Consider the following 17,299-nt stretch of genomic DNA (forward strand, 5'->3'; position numbering starts at 1 on the left):
ACATTTTTAATCTGCATCCTTTCCATCTGCCACACAATGTTCTGTCATTCAGATAGAAAATATAAACACTAATGGAAATATGATGACTATTATTAGAGACATGATTCAGAGGTGAAAATACATTTTTACACTCTGTATATGAAAGAAGGTGTGAGATTTTCCATAATTCCTTCTATTTCAGGATTTCTTAAAAATTAGGAATGCTTTTCCTTTTTAAAACTGATTGTTTAGCTTCCTATCTGAAATTCTGCTTATTTTGCAAGAAAGGCATGATGGGCATTGTCCAGAATGCATCCCTTAAGATCACAGTGATAACATGGAAAATGAATGTGTAACTCACCCGTTAGCATTTACTGTGATGTTATTTATAACTTGGATTGAACAATGCTGGGAAGGCCTGGAGGAATTATCATCATGTTATAATCAAACACCCTGTTGCATGCCATTGATTAATAATTTTCCCTTTTTTTCCCCCTTTTTTTGAATCTAAGGAAGTTTTCTAGAAGTTATTTTTCAATTTCTTTTACTTATTATTTAGATATTTTTGTGCCTTTTCAAGATTTATATCTATTTCATCTGGTATTTTATTTGGGTTTATACCATGTTAATTGATCATTGAATATATAGAAAATAACACTGTGCTAATCAAATATAAGAAATTTTGACAAAAAATGACATATTCCACTGTGAATATAATTTCATTTATTTATTAAATGAAAAAAAAGATAAAAATAAAACTGAAGAGAAAAATATTAAATCTTGGCTATTTGACATGAGCTAACCTCCACTTTTATTCCCCAATCTTGAGATAAAGACTGAGTTTAGTGATGCATAAAGTCTATGAAAGCTCCAGATGCTGTGACTCAGAAACTGAGGAAAACAGAAATAGGAAGGCTCTTTGCAAACTTTGCAGCAGTCCTGAGGTATTTTGGGGACAGAGACAGATGGAGAATGGCAGGCATGTGATTGATCTTGGCTATCCCAGTGCCCATGGTGGGGTCCACTGGAAGTGAAAAAAGCACCATTTTGGGGTATCTTAGTGTCAAAGGTAGTCAGGGTGTTATTATTAGCTATTAAAAATCTCCAAGTTAGTATGAAACTGGAAATAGAATTGCTAGACATCTCAATAAGGATTTTTAGTCATCTTCAGAACCAGCCATTCAATCATTAATTCCATACTTGGAAAGACTTTATATATATTACTTCTTTATTGAGGCATAGTAGGATTGTTGAGGAGAGAAATCTTCCCTTCTGAGGCTCCTGTAGCACTCTCTGGATCCTGATCCTGATTCCAAATGGAAGGTCAGACAACATCAATCTTTTAAGAATTGAGTAACTTCCTTCTGTTATGGGCTTGACAAAGACTCCTTCATATCAAGGTGCCTCCCATTGTTCCATAGTACTGCCCTTCCTACTTGGGAATTACCACAGTAAGTTACAATTTGTCCTACTGCGGCTCAGAAATGAGAAATAAAGTGACTGATGCTTGCTTTTTTCTCAGATTTCCCATTCGCTGAGGATCTCTAACGTGTCTAATATAGGCCGATTTTTTTAAAAAGGGTTTGGTCACTGACTGTACTGCACATCTGTGAGAGGGGGGTGGAAATCCTTTCCTCTTTTTCTCTAGCCTGTGTATAGGACAGTGAGCACATGATGATGGCCATTAGTGACCACTTTGGCAAAACTCCACCTCCACAAACAAACTCTTTGTACCAGTGCACTGTGGAATGGGTTGGCAGGGAGAAAAAATAGTGAGCAATACAATCCCTTTTCCAGTGTAAGTGAAGGCAGGCACTTCAGATACCAACATATCTACAATACTCTAGTCTTGAGAAGCAAATGAAACATGTCTACAACTTTGATCATAGAAGAAATGTTCAGTACTGAAATATTCTCAGTTTGAAGCACTGAAAAGACATGGAGATATTTATATTATTTATGGGAAAATATTCATTCTTCTTTTTCATGTTTTACCTTTTTTTTAGACTGTTCCTTTGAGTTATAAGGTGAAAGTGCTTACAGACTTGAAGCCATAGTTATAAGAAAAATTATAAATCAGCCATTATCTGTGCAAAAAATGCAGTTCTGATGATATTTGTGGGAAAAAGATAAAAATTCTGTATTTTATACCCTCTTCTGCTTGCCTACTCAAAAAGCAATCACTCTTTCAAAGTTTCCAGTTTCAAATACATTTAAAATATATTTTTGTGAATGTGACATAAGGTATTTCCTATTTTTTTTTTTGCCTTACACATGATAAAAGTCTCTACAGGGAATAGGTATACTTATGCAGACCAAGAAGGATCAGGGTGCTTGAAGTTCTAAGGAGATCTCTTTTTTCATATCTGCCATTGCTTTTCTTTCTTCTACCTGTCTAGGACTGAACATCTGGTTGTCACTAACACATGAGGAATTAATTTCTTATTACTCAAGCTGTTATGCTACTAGAAAAAAAAACACATAAGAAATCACCAATGGAATAAAAATTAGGTGTCTAATTCAGGATGCAAAAGGGTTGGCTTTAAAAGGATATTCAGACACTCTTACTGTATTTCAGGCACTGTAAACCCTTCACCTTTTACTGACGTTATCAAGTGCTCTTTCCTAGAAAGTGAATCTCACTGTATCTCTTGGAATGGGGTGTCTGTAGGAAAAAACCTTCAAAATGGTTTTCTCTAATGGCAATGCAGATGGAGGATACAGCATCTTCCCTCCAAAATTAATTCCCTGTGTTTCCTGTTATTAAATTTCCTGTTGATATCTTCCACTGCATTCTAAAACTACATTTTATAGACAATCTAACTTTAATCATTTTTAAGAAATTGTGTTTATTTGTTTTTTTGCTTTTTTTCTGGGGGCTTCCACTCTCTGTTCCCACTGCTACGTCTCTCATATTCCCCGAGAGGTCAAATATAGAAATAAGGGCTCAGTTGCAGGGTATTGAAACCAGCCTTTTTACTGAAACACTATGCACTGCCTTTCTGAATTCACATCAGGAGCAATACAAAGGTCACTAAACTCTAAATCCCTTTAGAGTGTTTAGGTTTGAGTTGTTCAATAGAGGCCTGACAAGAAACTGCTAAAAACTAATCCTTTGCTTTCAAACTTTCCTTTTCATTCCAAGTAACTTCTAAATTCTGTTTTAGTTGCAGTAATAGTAACAATAAAAACAATACATATCATTTTATCTATCATATAAATGTCAATAGTAGATAGGAGAAAAATCTTATGATTTAGTATTTAGTCAGTGAAAATTAGTAGAATTATTTTTATTCAGTTCACGGAAACCCCAAGACAGTTTTCAGCCAAGTGAACCATCCATATTTAAAGCAAAGAGACAGAGGGGGAGAGAGAGAGAGACAGAGATTACATACTTTTACTTTAGGAAGAAATACAGCAGAAGTAAATTGATTCATGAACTCATTGTATCTTGGTGCAAAGAAATGCATGTCAAGTTGAAATCTTCAGTGATTTCAGTAATAGGCAAACTACCAAAATAATTCATAAACTTAAAAAAGGAACTTTGTCAATATTAGAGGCACCTTCATTATGTTCTGAGCCACAAAGATAATTTCAGTCAATGGTAAACTCTAAACTACATGTAACAGTCTGGAGTCCTGAGAAAAGGCTTAAAGGAAGGACAAAATCACAGAACTATTCTTGAAAGGAATATTTCTATTTATCACAATTCTCATGAAAAGTATTTTCTCTCTTTCCAAACCACTGTTAAAACCACTGTGACATGGGTAAATTGATATCACTGCTAATTCACAATAAAGTTAAAACCTGATACATTTCAGCTCCTCTAGAGTGAGAGCTTCTACTACTTAGAAGTAGTTTCACAGGTCCCTTTGGTCCTGATATGCACCATTATATTTTTTTGCAACTAGACTGATTTAAGTCTTTGCAATAGAAAAGCAGCATAGCTTTGTACATTCAATTAGAGGTGTTATAATAAAGTTTTTCCATGGAATTTTTCACTACAACCCACCACTATCAGTGCTCCAATACTTTGTTCAGAATAATAAGTCTTTCCTTCTTCAGTAAATTTTAACCATTGGTTTTGTCCTTTATTTAGTTTTTAGTCTCCACTTTAGGCTCAAATTTGAAATACAGAGATGTCCATATCTTGCACCTGAATTTTGATCCTTAGGAAGATTTGGCAGGAATAACTGAGATGAGTGAGCTGAATCCCTAAAATGGAAAGGGTAGAAATGCTGATGCAACTGTCTCATAAATTAGGAAAGCTGTCAAATCAGCTGGAAGCAGGTAGGTGTGCAAAGACAGTGAAGGTCTCAAAGGATGGATGTGATTATCAGCTCCATAATTTTGTTCTTCAAAATGGGACAAACCTTGAAATCAAGGCAACAGATACTCAGTGGGTTTGGATTTTGGCTTATATTCAACCTTATATCTGCAACAGGTACTGGAGATTTTGCAGTCCCCAAAGAAGCTATTGGCATTATGTGAGACCACTATAAACATAAAAGGGGAGCTGCCAGCTCCTTACCTGGTGCTGGGTGCATCCAGAGGGAAGCTATTTGTCAGTAGCTGCTTCTAAGTTCCCTGATATAATGTATTTAAGTAATAAAAAAACCCTGCCTCAAGTGATAGGTGTGGCTCCATGTGGTCAGAAACAGTATCTGGAGACTCACAAGGGAACAAAAGGCCTGTGGCTAGTTCTGCCTTTGTCTGGCTAATATCTATAGTGGGATTTTTGGTGATAGAGACTGAATGAACTGCATTAGGATAATTTATTTCTTCTGCCCCAAGAAATAGTCAGCTTTGTCTAACTACTGATAGACTTGGAGATATTTTGTGTTGTGTTGTGATCATCTCCAGTCTAAGCAACTACAACATGGCAACTGTGCAGCTTATTTCTGATGATCCTTGCAACACAAAGCGATCCATTGCTGTTCATCAGCCCATGTATCCACCTCAGTTCCATAGAGCTAAGGAATAGAATCATTGGGGTGGTAGAGAGCTTCCAGTGCAGCAATGGGGCTCAAAATGATAGCAGTCTCATTGTGTTCCCTGGTTTGGATTGTCATTGGTGGGACTGGTGCTCCAAAGTGAGTAAGGGCAAAACCTGATGGGAGCAGAAGGAGCAGGTCTGCAGGGCAGAATGACTGTGTGTCCTTGCAGTGTATACAGACTGTCAGAGGACAGTAGATGCATGAAAAATACCAGGAAAATATTTGGTTTCAGTGCTTCTTTTGCAGCAGAAGATCTCTAAAGTTGAAGGAACAAATGATAAATTTAAGCTATTTTTAATAAGGGCTTTGAGACAGAACAGTGAAACAAGGCTATCAAGAAGTGCCTAACTTCACCTCAAACTCAGCGGCAGAATCAATCTGACATTGCAAAGATTCAGGAAATGTTTGAAAATCTGGACGACAAAAGATCCAATTTGTGAATGCAAAGTTTTCCAGAGGGAAATGAGAGAGAAAAGATGCTGTCATTTTATAAATAACTTTTAAAGGAATTCTTTACAATCAAGTATGTGTGTGCCTGTTTTCACAATAAAAAGCCAAGCTTTCAGCTGACAAGTCATCAAGTGCAGTGACAGTAGAATTTCTGACTCTCAAAAACATGGTGATGGTTTTAAAATTTTGTTTTTCTTTGGTATCAGAAGAAAAGCAGCTGCCCAGTTTCAGAGGCAAGAGATCTTAAGATCTCTTGTACTATTCTCTAGTACATTTTGTCAAATACACATCCGGTAAGAACCTCTGACTGCACCTGTTCTTTCAAAACAAATCCTGCTGCTCACTATAGGAAGGGAATGTAAAGTAGATATTGATTTGTAAAACAGCTGCAGTATATTGATACAATCTGACCAATGAGCTGACATTTTGGCTGAAGAATGTTTTTCCTAACAGCAGAAGAAAAGCACAAGTCTGCTCACATCAAGTATAATTTTTTTATTTCTGGGTTTTTTGGTATTTCATTGGCAGGTATTGACCAGACAGTATGCTTTTATACTGTGCTGGATTCATGTGTTAGATTTGCTCCCTTTTATGTTAGGAGATTCTTCAGAATTTTCTCTCTTTGCAAAATTGGTGTATTAATTGCACAGCAACCAGAGATGCAATAATCAAAGAAAGTGAGGGGATTTTTTTGTTACAAGCTTGCTTTGGCTCATTGAGATCACCAGGGCTCCAACTCTATATTATCTTAAAGAAGATGTATGCATAACACAGAAAACTTCAAATCCTGATTATTTTTTCTACTTTCAAGTCAGGAAGGATAAGACAATAATTTTCTGCCACCCTTATCTTGCATGTGCTGGTATATAATGTTCTTTTGATTTTGAATTTTGGCATTCATGCTTTCTAAACATACTTTTTCAGGCAGCAAAGTTTGGTTCTTTTTTTCTGAATTTAGCTGGTACAAAATGCTGGGAATTGTCTCTGAAGTCATAAGGTGTGAGACGCCATTATCTGCTGTAACAACGAGTGCAATTTCAATTGCCACTGGAATTCCTCCACCTCAATGACATTACATTGTGTGGCTGTCAGAGGGCTGAGGCACAGTATTTCTCTCACCAGTGGTTCCTTCTAAACAGCCGCAAAATACACTCTTATTCTCTGTGTAACAGAAGTATGAACAGTATAAAGAGCAAGGCATGTGTATTTAATTTTGCCCTATTGGTTGTGACTGTAAAAATAGAAGCTTGATTTGAAAGGAGAACCTTTTAAAACCCTTTCAAGACTAAAGTGTTCATACAAATCACTGTGTTAATTATATATCCTAAAAATTATGCAAATAATCTTTTTAGCGGTGAATTAATAATGTTAATTATTTGAAAAATAGCATCTAAGTGCGGGGGTTTTTTTACAAAAATGTGTGAAAGTATTTAAAATTCTCATGCTGAGTGTACATTTTAATAGTTCTGATTTATTTCTTTTTTAATAGTGACAGATGAATTCTCCCTATACTATTTTAATGCTGAGCAACAGACACAGGAGACAATTACAGGTGCAAAATTGTTACACTGGGTTTCAGATTCTTGCACAAATTTCTTAAGTAATCACTTACAGTTCACATCTTAATGTTTCAATTTATTTGCCTGTGGCACAAGTGAAATAATGCACATGGAAATGCAAAAATTGTAGCAACTAAGAGAGACACATTCAAGTGAGGCTCTTGACCTCTTCTTTAGAGCTGTGGACATAAATTGCTGCCCAATCTGAAAATTTGTCAGAAAAGTGTTCTCATGACCAGGGCATTGGTATGCACCTGGATCAGAACGTTTAGTTCATAAATTATTTGATGTATCAATATCTTTTTAGCTTCCCAAAGGCATTCTTATGTCTAATACTTCCTCTGGTGAAGGGTAACACCACCTGAAAAGCAAGATATAACCACTTCCCTGTGCCTCCCACAGCTGGTGCTATAGCAGTAGACCTTTGCTTTCAAGCATATTTAGGCACAGGTACCACAACACTGCTACTGTTCAAGCTGGGGCTCTCTACAGCTTTACATCTGGACCACTGATAGAATATTTTGAGTCCCAGAATTTTCCAGTATTTTGTCCTGGGATTTATATAACCTATGACAATGATGAGGTAGGCTTCTACCACTGTGTGAGATTAACACTCAAATAATGAACTACTGCATTTCGTACAGTGTATCTATAGTACTCCAAAGAAGAACAAAGCAAACTAGAAAAGTTTACAAAATTAAACTAAAATCTGAGAGACAATATCTTAATACTCCCAGTTATGGAAATAAGGTTTCAGTTCTATGGAGTGTATGGCAAGATTATTTTATAAATAAATAAATAAATAGATAAATAAATAAATAAATAAATAAAAGCAGACCACAAGGTTTGTAAAGAAATGTAACTGATATTATATGCCCTCTTACACTGAGAATAGCAAATAATAAAGTATGTGGCTACAATTCATTCATTCATTCATTCATTCATTCATTCATTCATTCATTCATTCATTCATTCACATATTCTTTCCATAACCAGACTCAAATTCCCAGCTAGGTGGTGTATTTGATGAAGGACAGCTGATCAAGTGACTGAAAAGCTTTCAATAACTCAATAAAATTATCTTTCAGGATAATCATGGTATATATATTTTTTCACTTAAGTACTTACGTTTACAATTACTGATTGCATATGCAATGCAAATACACAAGCAATAAAGTACATAATCAACATTTTGGTTTTGAAAATTCCTACAGTTCTCACTTGCTTTAGCTGAGATCTTTGAAAACTCTGAAAATTGGCCTTTAATTGATCAAGTTGGGCGAGAAAGAGGTTCTTTGGTGACAGAACTTCTACTGCAATGCACGATCAACAACTAACAGAAGGATTCTTCCAGATAATTATCAGAAATAACTTGAACAGCTAAACATTCTTCATCTGATATCAGAGAGATACCATAGGGAAAAGATACGTTGTACCATAAATTAGATATTGTGTTTGCTCTTTTTTCTTCTCAGTGATGGCTGATTTCTGGTGAAGAAAAGATTTATACATATGAGGAAACAATGTCACTGCCACAGGACTGTGAGAAGTCTTTTTTAGTTAGTAGATTATATTCAGTTCAGTCCCTGAGCTATTTCATTAGATAATATTGCTCTTTCCCAGGACTCAGGAAAAAACAATATGTGGGATCATTTTCTACCTTCTTGAAAGAATTCTTATATTACACCAGACTGTCTAACATATCTACTTCACAGTTTTTGGTTTATCAGAAAGTTTATTAGATTTTGTTCAGGAAGGAGACTCCAAATTTTACTCTTATTCATCCCTGATTAAAACAGGCAATGTGGAAGAGTCTGTAGGTTGAGTTTTACACCTGAAGGTGCAGGAGAGCTGGTAAGATGGCAGAATCCTTCACACTGATAAATGCCAGTGATGAAATCCTAACCCCTCAGCAATGAATGACACAGATGTTATTTTTGCAGATAACAGTCTTATGGTACATGAAGCATTAGTCATATCTTTTAAATAATTCAGCAGAATGTTAATATACTCCAACTACCTTGTAGTTAAGAGTGACAGGTGTGTTTCAATTAACCCCTCAAAAAACACCCAGACCATCCAAGACAGGAATTAACTTCAGGACCACCAGCTTTAAGTGGTAGTCTTTAATTCTCCACACTTTTTGACTCCAATAAAAGTGTTGATAGACATTATATACTAAAACAATACAAAAGAGGGTTTTTTTTGTCTTTCTGTTATGCACTGATACCAGTCTTTTAGGAGGAAAAGAGCAAGAGTAAATTTCTGTTCCAGTCCACTGGTGTTAGTATGGAGTGGAAGACTGGAAACATTACTCAGAGTTGTCTAAAAAGACCATTAGGATTTAGTCTGCCAGAAGTGTCTACCTGTTGATGTCAGGGCACTACTGTGACAAATGAAAAGTTTGAGGGTTTTTAACTAAAACCAAAATTTACTGGTGGGGACAATGGGGGTAAGAAGGACTCCTTTGATAAATGCTGTAAAGGGAGTGGGATGGCATTATTTACAGAGCAAGTTTGTCATTTCAGGTTACACAGGGGAACTGGGACCATAACTCTGCTTGTGGCATGAATCACTCACTACTTGCAGTCTTCTGCCTCTGCATAACCTTCCCAGGGCTGTGTAACACCCCCATTTCTGTCAGGCACCTCTTTGCTGTATATGGGTCACAAACATGATTTTGAACATTAGCTCAAGTTTGGTGATGTGTGAAAAGTGTATGTTCTGCTTGATTGTGCAAAATGCATGTTCTGGTGGATTGTACTTCCAGTCCTGTGTTTGTGTATCTGATGTTGTGTGGACTTTGTTATTTCTGCAGCTGAACCCAAGGTTTGCCCCATTCAGCTGTCATGCTCTGTTTCTTATTTGTAAAACAAATAACATTTTTTTTTTGTTGTTACTCTGAAAATGTGGAAAATAGAAGTATTGTTATATCTGCCTTCTTGAGGGATTGACTATAAGCCTATCTGCTTTCACTCTCTTAAGAAAAAAATGCACAAACCCACAATACAACAAAACCAAAATCCCTTTCTCAATTGTCTGAAACAATAAACATGTTTTTTCCTTGTTCATCATAAGGCAACATTGTTAGGTGAAGCAGAATCCAAAAAATCAAGCTACCTTTCCTTCATAAAAATCTGACATGAATTTGCACAAAACCCTGAACTTTCCAGTTAGCTGAGGAAAGCAGAATAGGCAGGGGTGACCAGAGAGAAAAATCTTTAAGGTACAAGGCACATAAAATAGGATTTTATAGCCAAATGTCCACTTCACAGACTGCCTGTGAATTTAAAAAAAACACAAGTACAGTTATAATTACTTCCAAGACCCACAAAATGATCTCAAGCACAAACCCTTATACTGGAGGCCAGATCCTCCAGAGAATATTTGCGTCCCGGTCTGGATTGTTTGAGGCTTGCACAAGAGCTGGACGTGCTGCCCTGCCGGTACTGGCTGCACGGCCCCTCCACCCCGCAGGGAGCACCTGCCAACAGCTCCTTGGCAGCTGCGCTTTGTGCCAGCTGTACCAGCGCTGCACGCTTTCCTCAGGCCCTGGGAATGCATCCGGGAGCTTCCAAAAGTCCCCAATGCCCTTGCCTTGCCTTCTGAGCTCTGGGGACGCAGCTGAGGAGCTTCTACTTGGTGCCTCTGGGGTAATGCTTTTATTTTCATTTAAACTGGGAATTTGGGAAAAGAAATGGTGTAGCTGTCCTTTAAGGATCATTCTAGTCCTCTGTATTTGGTCTATTTGTGTTCTGCTCTTTCAGGGTTTCTGGAGAGGAGAAAGAAAGACCTAGCAATTCTTTTCAGTAAATGCTCTGCAGAGAAATATTCTTCTTGTTTTGCCTTAGGAAGTCGACTATGGACTTGTGTTGGAGCTTGGACGGGAATCTAAATGGATTGACAATGACAAATGGTGGTGTATTATTGAAGGAAAATTGAAATATATGTGCTCTGATGGGTTGTAAAGACATCAATGCTCAAAATTATATTTCCTTCTAAAAGATCTTTTAATTTTTAGACATGCTTTTTTCAGTGCAGTCACAGCTGTCAGCACTGACAAGGTTGAATTTACTAATTCATGTCTTCCAGTTCTACTCTGTAAAGAAACTAAATTGCCTAATGAAAAAGCTCCCAGATTAGATTTTCTTTTTAAATAGTGATGATGAATAATAATAATAATAATAATAATAATAATAATAATAATAATAATAATAATAAAGTGAGTTCTTCATCTGCAATTCCAGCTTTGATCTCTCTAAGACTGTGACTAGAATGTAGGCTAAAGAAAGAGGAAGCACAAAGAAAAATTATGGCTGTTGTAGAAACAAAGTTTTTATAAATCTGGTTTCTTTCATGTAATTTCTTTCTTAGAGATGATAATTGCTGAAATACTTTGTGTGCTTTATATTTTTTCTCCTTTGTTCTCTATCTGTCTCTCTGTATATTTGTGACAAATAGCATATTCAATTTTTTCTTCAGCATTTTGCGTCATATGTTTCTGTACTGCCGGATGGGTGACTGTGGCACACAGAGAGTTAATTCATCTGCAGGACTTTTATTTCATTAGAAAATTATTTCTCCACTGCCAGGAGTTGATATGTGTTGTGTCTGTGGAAATGCATAACTCAAGCAGGTCCTGATGTCCCTGGGCAAAAAGGATCCTGGGAATAGCAGAAAAACATGATGTTCAAAAAAACCCAAACAAACACAAAATGCAGGAGACACAAACTCTCAGCAAAACCCCTCTTAGACCTGCAGCTGTATTGCACACAGAGATGTCCAGGACAAAAAGTGCTTGAAAATGACTTGTAATTCACTGTGCCTAGATACTGAGTGTCATCTCTCAAAGTATGCAAGTGCCAAAATCCAGATGGACCTCCTGACACTTTGACTGGCTTTATTTACAAGGTAAATACTTTGGCAATGTGACTAGGGGAGGTCCAGTCTAGCCTAAGTGTCTAAGAACATGTGGTACATAATGTACCATATCAAGAAGAAGAGTAAGCTATTAAATAGAAAGGAAGATTTCCCATTGGCTGTGAAGGTCAGCCTGAGAAGATAGAATAAACCATCCCAAAAAGGGTTCACATTACTGAAGATACTTGATACTTAGTTTTACTCCATGTTTTTGTCCTCATGTACTTGGCATGAAAACATTTATTTGTCTTTGTCTTTTCACGTCAGACTCTTGTTCAAAATTTTCTTTCTCTCCATCTGTTTTTGGCAACATGCTTGACTATGGTCATATCTGGAAAAAACCCACTAAATGCAGATTTCTATTGAGACGTTTCATAAGTCTAAGATGTGAAGAAAATTTACAATGTATTACTGGAAATTTGGAGCTGGGTTGGAAATTTGAAGTTCAGGAGCCATTTTGTGCTTTGTCTAGGTATTTCTGTGTGATATATTTCAGAGTCTTGTTCTTTCAACATAAAAACTTGGTTTGAAATAAATTTTTTTAAAAGTCAGTGAATTTTTTCAGAAAATTCCTGTTCTCAAGGAAAGTCATGGGAACTGAAGTCACCTTACTTTGCAAGGACATTTTTTCCAGTCACCAAATACTTTGGTATTTTTGAACAGTTCTCAATCAGTATTTGACAGGGGAAATTCATGTTGTGTCAGAGCCAATCCCTATCTCTAATAATCAACTTTCTATGTTCTGTCCATGGTTAAGCTTGGATAGAGATTGTCCTGAAAAAAAAGATGATTATAGTGTACTTTTTGTCATTGTTTCTTAAAAAGGGTCAGCTCCAGATATCTCTTTTTCAGAGTCATAGAACTTGCCTGTTTCTGAGTAATTTTCCAGATGTAAAAGTAAGGACACATAGGTGCTAATAAAACAATACACAATAAGAATAGCAATAATCAAAGGAAAAGGAAAAGCGTGTTACATGGAGCTGCTAAAGGTCATCCAAATGCAGTCTACCTTGACATACTGCAATAAATACCCTCCCTGAACCCAGCTTATAGTAATATAAGTTATATAAGTTATATAAGTAATATAGTAATATAATTTTTATTATATAGTACTATAATATAATTTGATAGTTAAAGCAAAGAACACTGAAAACATGCAAATCTCCTTAGCTAGGGGGCTGCTTTAGTCTGATTTCCTGCCATAGACTGCCTACTTGGCCAGCTTGCAAGAAGACTAAGTAGGATGTTCTTGTTTCCTGGAAATAGTTTTACAATCAGTTGGCCTTCTTGGATGTTAGAAAATGTTCATTATTCACACACCTTGACTGAAGCTACTTCAGCAGTTTTGCAGTACAATGACTAAGAGTGATATCATCCATAGTAAAGCAGAATAGTCAGTGTCATAGATGTTTTCTTTTGTAACTGCTGTGTTTCTATCATATAGCTTTGGAAGTGTCCTTTAATGAGCTCAGAGTGCCAAGGTGATGTGAACCCAGTGTGCTTGTCAGCTGTCCCCAGGCAGAGGCTGATTTGCATTCAGACCAGTCAGCCTACAGGGACAGAGCTCCTTATCTGTCTGTCAGTAGCTCACATTAAATGCAGGACAGATCTACTATGGAGTTCAACCTGCTGTCTCCTACATATTAAATAAAAACTTGTTAAAAGGTACTATGTATGCAATTCTCTGAAAAATGGTTCAAATTGATTTATGAGACAAATATATTTGTGCCAAGATTTAACCTAGGTCAGATGTGATACCAAGGTCTTGCTTTGATTTGTATTTTGTGTGCGCTTCAGAATATCCAGAATATGCCTATATTTTTTGCCATGTTGATTCAAAAAATCTTGCAACCATTAATTATGAAATATCAATCACACATGGAAAAAAATTACTTGAGAGTTGTCTAATGGTCCATAGAAAGTCACAGCTACATCTTTGACTGATCAAGACTTCAAAGGCACCAGAGTGTGTGTTCCTATTCACACTGGAAAACATGGCATTACTAGTGAGGCTGAATGAAAATCTCATCTAGAAGTAACAGTATTCCTAAACAAAAATAAAGCATAAAAAGTAAAAGTCTGTTTCAGGGCAAACCAGCTTCATATGCATATCAAAGCTCAGTTGGCAGACATGACTCTAATCCTATATTTGCTTCTGCATATGTCTTTGTTACTCACTAGATTCAGTACCATTCACCCTCTCCTTGGCATTATACTTTCATCTTATATTTAGTTCTTATCAGTTGATTGCTGGATGCTTTTGATAACAACCTACTCCCATGTGAGCTGGGGATATCATTGGGTGTATCAGAGTTAAATTTAAGTTTCCTTTCCTTGACCCAGCTGTGCTGCTGAGCATGCACTGGGATACAAAACTCTTTTTCTTATGAAGAGTTTGATTCTCAGTAGGACTGAACTATGAGAATTCATCAGTAACATATTAGTAGACAACTCAAATATTGCCCTGCATTTTCTTGTTGAATGACTGTTATACTCAATTCCTCCAATACCTTGTTATATCAGTATCAAAGTCTCTCCTCTCTTTACCTCATAATTTCATGTGAACTGTTGTCTCTCCTAATTCCCTTTTTAATATCATCAAGACAACCCAAAAATGAGCTCATAAAGTATTTGTATATTTCTACTTTGATTATATGAACAACCAAACTTTTCACTAATAAGCAGGGGTTTGCATTAGAATCTGACAAATAGTAAACGTCTGGCATTTTTCTAAAAAATTGCTCAAATAATTGCTTTACTTTGTTCCATCAGTTATGGTTCTAAGTGAAATATGAATTATCTGAGATCAAGGCATGTGGCTACATGCAGACATTAGTAGCAGCATATAGTACGTCCTTCTCTCCTCTTCCTAGTATTGTCACTTTTTTCCCTATCCAGGCAACTATAGAGAAAGAGAACTGTCATTTTATTTTGTCTAACACAGACTTGTGTATCTGAGAAATCTGGTGTGAGGGTGTAGCTGTTTCTACACTTCCCGCCCTCCGTTCCCACCACTGAATGTGAGAACTGATCCCAGGACAGTTCATTTACCATGTAACCCCTGTGAGCAGGAGCAGGATATTTATTGCTAACTTGAGGCAAGAGCATTTTCTCATTGTGCCCAAGGCATAATCAGAGGAAATTATGAGAAACTTGTGTATGTCCAGGTTTAGATATCACTTGCAAGAACCAAAGCAGTTTTAGATTTTTCATTTTCCATGTTGTTTGAGGAGCAAGGAGAGAGAGAGGACATCTTACAAAAGAATATTTCTGGTCAGGTTAGGCAGAAAAGGTTCCCATTAAAATGAAATTTTCAACATATAAACTAGGCCGGGATAATATGTTTACTTTGTTGCATGAAGATTCGTATAAATTTTGCACTTTCTGCATACTCTGAGTTTCACAGATTATGTTTAAAAGAAACTCCTAAATTGAATCAGGAGCTAAAGATTCGATTTTAAAAAAACTTTGAACTTGCCCTTAAAACATTTTCAGATTTTTCGGTTGCTTAGACTTCTAAAGAATAAATGTGATATTCTTTATAATTTCCAGATGGCAATGTTTGTTTTTCAGATTCAACATATATGCACACACACATAACTTCTTTTATTTTAGTTCTGTGTATTTTCACAAAGGCTGTGATTATTTCTAGTAAATATGACATTCAGATTCCTTGACTTTTTCCTCCTTAAAGGGAGCAACTGCATAACTTCCGATTAATTTGCCTAAAGCCACACTTTATGTGTGTATAAGTATATACACATATATATGTGTAAGATGTACATACATATATATACACATATATGTAAGATATTGGTGCATATGTCATCTTTAGCCTGCTTCCCAGAATGAATATTTTGTGCATACAAGGGAGGGTATGAGAGGGTACCAACCACTTGTCTTTCTGGCCACTGGGCTGATGTTGTGGAAAATTGGTTTCAAATTGGATTCTCTCACTTCTTCTACTCTTATATTTTGATTTCAGAACAACAGCCCATGATTGAGGGTAAGCATAAATAATAACAAGGGAGTAAGGTGTGTGGGAAGGAGGGCAGGTGGTAGGAGCTGCAATGTAAAGTGGTGAGGGACAGGCAATCATGCACATATAGTTAGTTATACAAACACCTATGTCTGGGCATAGTCCACAATCTCAGATCTTGCTACATAAAACAAGAAAAGATTCAGACGTTAATTTTTCCCCATTTGTCTCTCTCCCTATGTTCCAAAATGAAGACTGTATTATTTTTTTGAATTTGAATAGGAATACAAATGAAAAAAATCCTGACTTCTCAGGATTGATTAGCTCTGTCCTTCAGGTATTCAGATGATTTATCTCACATCTTAAGCAAGTAGTAAAGCTGTCAAAACATAGGTGACCCCAAATATTTAACTGTTCATATAAAATGTAACTGCTTCAGCAGAAGAGATATAATTAAGAAGAACAAGGGATTTGCCTTAGTATCATCCTTTACTAACCACTGACTTTTTGTGGCAGCTGCTTTGTTGATATGTGAATGTGACTCCTCAGACCATTCTGGTACTCATGAAAGAGTATTTTTGAAGAAATAAGGTTTTACATAAAATCTCTTTATCAGCCTTGTAAGGAGGATCTACTGAAGAACAGGCTAAAGGAGCAAACAGAGGGCTAGAGGCATGATCAGTAAAACACTGAGTACTTAGCATCAAGTAATCAAACCTTGTTAGTGCAAAATACTAGGTTAGTAGAGATAAGAAGAGGCTCAAGCACTGATTGCAAGCTTTGGCTAGAAAAAGCTACCAATTTCAGACAGGTGGCAGGTATGAAATGTGTTAAGAGTAGAGGGAAGAGAAAAAACCTGGTGGGGATTTTGCTGTTCAATGAACCTTTGCTTCTGCATCTTGTGCATTGGATAAATAGATTCCTTTCCCCACACTTTGCCACAGAGCCAGGTGCCAATCTCTGGGGGGGAAGATGAGAAGTGTAAATGCCAGCTCGTGTAGCAGAGACAAGGTGACTATAGGTTCCCTAGCAAGAGCTGTTAAAGGTGGTTTCTGGTTTCATGTGACGATGACATTTACGTAAAGGTATGCTGGCTTGAGGGCACTTTTCTGCTAATTTCATTTTCAACCTATTGACCACATACATAATTCTACAGCTGTGGAATTGCAAGCAGTCCAAGGAAAAGATTGCTCAGGTTTTAAAATAATTGTTCTTATTTGAATTGTTAATATTTTACTTTCTCTAAATGCTTTTAAGGATCCACTTGCTTTCAGTTTTATAAAATCTTTTTAAAAATCACGGAATTTTTGAGCTACCTAAATATTTCCATGAATCAGACCCAGAAAATCAAACCTGGTCTACTTAATATTTTTACATATTGCCTTCATGTATCTAGACTATATAAAATATAATTA

General features: G+C 36.4%; 1 protein-coding gene across 1 annotated transcript in view; it reads left to right on the plus strand.

The window, feature by feature from the left end:
* The first annotated feature begins 10,551 nt into the window (after positions 1–10,551).
* The window catches only part of TRDN (triadin), a 232,482-nt gene continuing 225,734 nt past the window's right edge, over positions 10,552–17,299 (plus strand). The window contains exon 1 of the mRNA XM_054514398.1: positions 10,552–10,638. The gene's annotated coding sequence lies outside the window, so the exon portion shown is untranslated. The remainder of the gene's footprint in view (positions 10,639–17,299) is intronic.

Source organism: Molothrus ater, chromosome 3, assembly GCF_012460135.2.
Source record: "Molothrus ater isolate BHLD 08-10-18 breed brown headed cowbird chromosome 3, BPBGC_Mater_1.1, whole genome shotgun sequence".
NCBI lineage: Eukaryota > Metazoa > Chordata > Aves > Passeriformes > Icteridae > Molothrus > Molothrus ater.